Source organism: Pogona vitticeps, chromosome 4 (genome assembly GCF_051106095.1).
Source record: "Pogona vitticeps strain Pit_001003342236 chromosome 4, PviZW2.1, whole genome shotgun sequence".
NCBI classification, from domain to species: domain Eukaryota; kingdom Metazoa; phylum Chordata; class Lepidosauria; order Squamata; family Agamidae; genus Pogona; species Pogona vitticeps.
The window spans coordinates 108,983,953-108,988,565 of record NC_135786.1 but is presented as its reverse complement, the minus strand read 5'-3'; positions in this window follow the sequence as shown (position 1 = coordinate 108,988,565).

Genomic DNA, 4,613 nt, shown 5'->3' with positions numbered 1-4,613 from the left:
AGGGGATTTGGGATAGTGGGCAATTAAGTTTAAGAAAAACAGAGTTAGAAGCATTCTAGAGTTACAGATCACGTTCCCACATCAATGTAAACCTACCACCCCATTTATTTATTTATTTATTTATTTATTTATTTATTTATTTATTTATTTATTTATTTATTTATTTATTTATATGCCGCCCACTCTGCCCAGAGGTCTGTGGGAACAACAGTTCACAGAGGCATCCTGAGCCCTTTAAGTATATTTAAAAGGCAACACTTTCATGCAGTCTGGCTGGATATGTATGTGTGTGAGAAAGAGGCATCAACCTGTAATTGTGGTAGCTTGATTTATCCATCTAGTGCCCCAATACCCTAACTGCTCATAACAAATGGGAATCCCTAAACCAGCAATGGCCTAAAGTGCTAGTGAGCACATAATCCTAGGAAATAAAAGTTCTAGGACATATAAAAATCCAAACTCTTTTCTGCTATTTTACTTCAAGGAGAAATGTCATAACCCTCCTTGGCTGATCCAGTTAAGGAATAGGGAGAAAGTAATAACAAAAGGGCCTCTCTGAAGGAAAGAGAACATTGTGTTCTGTTTTATTTATAGTGTTCTTTATTTTAAAAAGCTCTGGGTCAATGCTTTGTGCTATCACTAGGGTGAGTCAAAATAAACCTAAGGACTTGATTCTGCAGAAAGGCTATTGAGAACAATGTTATAGGCTCTGCAGTGCACTGCGGGGAGAAATCCTAGCTGAACAAATGGAGAGGGAAACAACCCTGTTTTTTTTCTTCTCATGCCAGTAATTATATTGGCTTCAGATCATTTTCAGTCCAGCTGGAGCCTTTTGCCACGATTTCTTTAATTTATTATTTAATTTGTTTATTAATGCATTTTTTTCACGGGACTGAAATGCTGATGTCAACCCTGAAGGGCATGCTTTCCAACAACATAAACACTCCATACTGTCACTGGAATTCAGAGCATAGTTTGAGCATGGATTTTAAAAGCATAAGCATTCCTAAAAGCTATTGTCTCCCAAACTGGGAAGGGCAGGCTCAGGCTCTCAAGCCTAGTCTGGTTGGTGGAGGTTCCCCATCTTCTCTGTGGAGGCTTCAGGAAGAGTCCACCCTGTTCTTCAAAGTCCCTCTTTTTACCACCTACGTAAGTGAATCTTTACTTTTGACAGTCACTGACTAGAGACAGCATGGACACACCTCTATATTTCAGCTAAAGTTTGCAAGTGCTGGATGAGTCCCAATGTCAGGACTTAGTGGGCCTCTGCAAGTGCTGGCTTGCAGTGCTTCATTCTTACTTTCCCTCCCCTCAAGAGGACATAGGAGGAGGAATGCCACTAGCTGATGACATTTGCAGATGTTGGCTGAACCTTGACCTTTGGACTCTCAGCTAGGTTCTGTCACACTAGCTAAAGGTTTTTCCCTCCTTCCCCCATTTCTCTCACTTACGGAAGGGGTAAGAGGATGTCAAAATGACCAGATAGGCGGGGTATAAATAAAATAAATAAATAATTAATTTAATATGTAATCTGAGTCTGCCATGGAAGTGTAAGAGAGTAAACTCCACCCAGTGTTTCCACAAGAAACTTAATGAACAGACAATATGGTTCCCCACACTTGATTTGCATGAACAGGCATCTTCTCTACCAGATGTGATTCATTTCATTGACTTCATTCAATGACTGACACTTCAAAACTGTTGACAGCATTTTTGTACAACTTTATATCCCCTCAAATGTGAGAACTCAATGTAACATGTTTATGCTTGTGCTTCTACTATGGCAGCACATTAAAATTCCAAGAGTGGGAAGACAGTCCTGGTAAGAGCTGGTGGGGTCATCCGCTTGGGTCCATCTACTCATGAGACTTCTTGTGGTAAAGGACCTGGAAGCAATAGCACAGGAATGGAGGGGTGGCTCCCACAGGCTGGCAGTAAACCAGTGGCAACTTCCAGCATCAGCATTTGGCTGGATAAAGAAGGTAAGCCTGTGCAAGATGCAAACCCTAACATGAATAGCAACAATTTCTACAGTTGCTACATGCATTGGGTCACCAATCTGGCCATGAAATATTATTATTCTTTGAGTCCTGTATTACCTGGCCTTCCAGGTTTTACTCACATTATCCCACTTCCCCGCATTTCCATTGTACTTGTTGCTACCACCCACTGTCACAAATGAGGTTCTGCCCCTTTTCCAACCTTTGTTCCCCCCCCCCATAGTGACATGAGAAGGGCCCACTCTCTTGTTTCTGGTTTTCCTCTGAAATCTCAGGTAATGAGGTGCTGTTGATGTGGTTACCTGACACTGAGTTAGGGTTCTGTTGAGGCCATTGTGTTTGCTGCATGGCTTGGTTTTAACTGACCCAGTTTTGTCTTTAGAATTAGATCACCATTCTAATAATTATTTTCTGCCACCTTGGGAAGGTTTACCCTAAATGATGACTAATAAATCTTCTAAACAAACAGATGGCCTGTTTACATAGGTAAATTCTCATTCTCTTCCTTCTGTCAGGAATAAGCTTTAAATTAATGCCAATAAAAGTCTGAATTTATTAGCTAGAGAAAAAGGATAAGGAATACAGCATTAAGGGTGGCACAAAATCTTCTGTCAACTGACATGGACAGTGAAACCTCATCTCATATTGCACAAGGTCCACTTTCCAATTGCTTCGACCCCCATGCACAGAACTGCCAATGGTGGTGATCCCCTTGGACTACCAAGAGGAGTGATGACCTTATCCCCATTCTATGCCTCTCCATGTTGACATTTTTGAAAGTGTATACAAAGCAGATTAAGTGTGAGTATATGAATATGAATAATATTCTTCCTTGGTATATTTATGTGTGCACGCCAGCAAATAAAAGAATAATCATTAAGTCATCATAGACTTTACGAATGTTTACTGAAAAATATGCTGAAGAATAAACTAAGAGTAATTGAACATTTGACTTGGTATAGAATTGATCTCAGCTGAACAAACTTCTTATAAGAGTTTCATAACAGACACTTATTGGACAGCACCTAGCAGCAAATAGTCCTAACTGAACATATCAACTGACAATCCTGTCACTTTTCCTTATAACTGACAGTTAACTCTCTAAGCACCTCTTGGCTGACACTAGACACAATTGGATCTGTTACACATGTTCTTATGCAAATAATACACTTCATTCTTTCTTATACAGTATACACATATACATGCTCAACTGCAATATATTTACATATTCTAAAAGTCCAGTGATGCTGGGATTAAAAAACTGAATGAAACAAAACCTCTTCATCTGAAACATGGCAGAAGAGACTGCTAAATTTCTTCTGGGGGGGGGGGAATGTAATGGTGGTTTTATTTAGATGCATCAATAGCAACAAGTAAGGCCAGTAAAAGTACCCATTTGTCTGCAGCTTGGTTGCCTTAAGTAGTTCTTAGCAGCTACAGAGCAGGCACATCCCTTGCAGTTCTGTCAAAGAGAATGTTATAGCCACTTTTGCATTCAATGGAAGGCATGAACCGTTGAACTTCTGAATCTCCACCCACATTCAGGATCTGAGGTGTGTCAGATGGTCTTTGAGTAGATACAAACCAAACTGGGTTATTTTCTGAAAGCTGGTGGCTGGTGCACCCCTCTGATTTGCACTGATAGAAAACAGAGATCTCTTGGGGAAATGGTAATAAGATGGTTGCTGTTGTATTGGGGTTGCAGTAGACATAGATTAATCATGGATTAAAGATTTTCTGGCAGACTTGGTTACTATTCAGTCCTTTTATCGGGAGGCTTGCGTACTTTCATGCTTTTGGTAACCTTGGAATAAATTTGGCCATTTTTCACTATTTTATTCAGATCATATGCACTTTAGCTTCTGTGGAGACACCCTGGTGCTCTACCATGTGCAGAGATATTGTTCAGACAGAAGCAAGGCAATGCCCTTGGCTAAAGGGTCACATCTACAGCCTGGAAAGCTTTACTCCACTAAAGTATATAGACAGTAGATATTGAACCCCTTCCTGCTACCATCATAATGAAAACTCAACACAAAGTTTGCTTCCTCCATGGGACCTTGCTCCCTACTATTCATTCCTTCATCAATTCTTTCATTCATTCTTTCTTAGGTTTTACCCCACCCTTCTTAAAAGGCAGCTTATATCATTAAAAGATAATATCAAAGCTAACAATCACTAAAAAGGATCAAATAAATACCATACAAAAACATAAGCAACACCAAAACACATTCAAAGCAGTAAGATATAACATTAAAAAAAAAAACTTACTCAGGCAGCCAATCACTAAGGTAAGGCTTGTCTGAAGGCACAGCGGATTAGTTTTGATTGTGCAAAGGCATTCTTGGCCACTGCCAAAGCCTGGGCATCCAATCTCAGAGATGAATCCACGAGCATCCCCCAAGCTGTGCATCTGTTTTCAGGAGGAGTGTAACCCCATTCAGGACAGACTGCATCCCTATTCCCTGATCTGCCTTTTGCTTGACCAGGAGCGCGCCTAGCAGCTGTGCATGCAGGGGAAAGATAGGTGAATGTTGTCATGAATGCGGCTGTTACGAATGTAACTTGTCCTACATGTATATAAAGGCCCTGATGAAGATTGGGAGGAGGCAC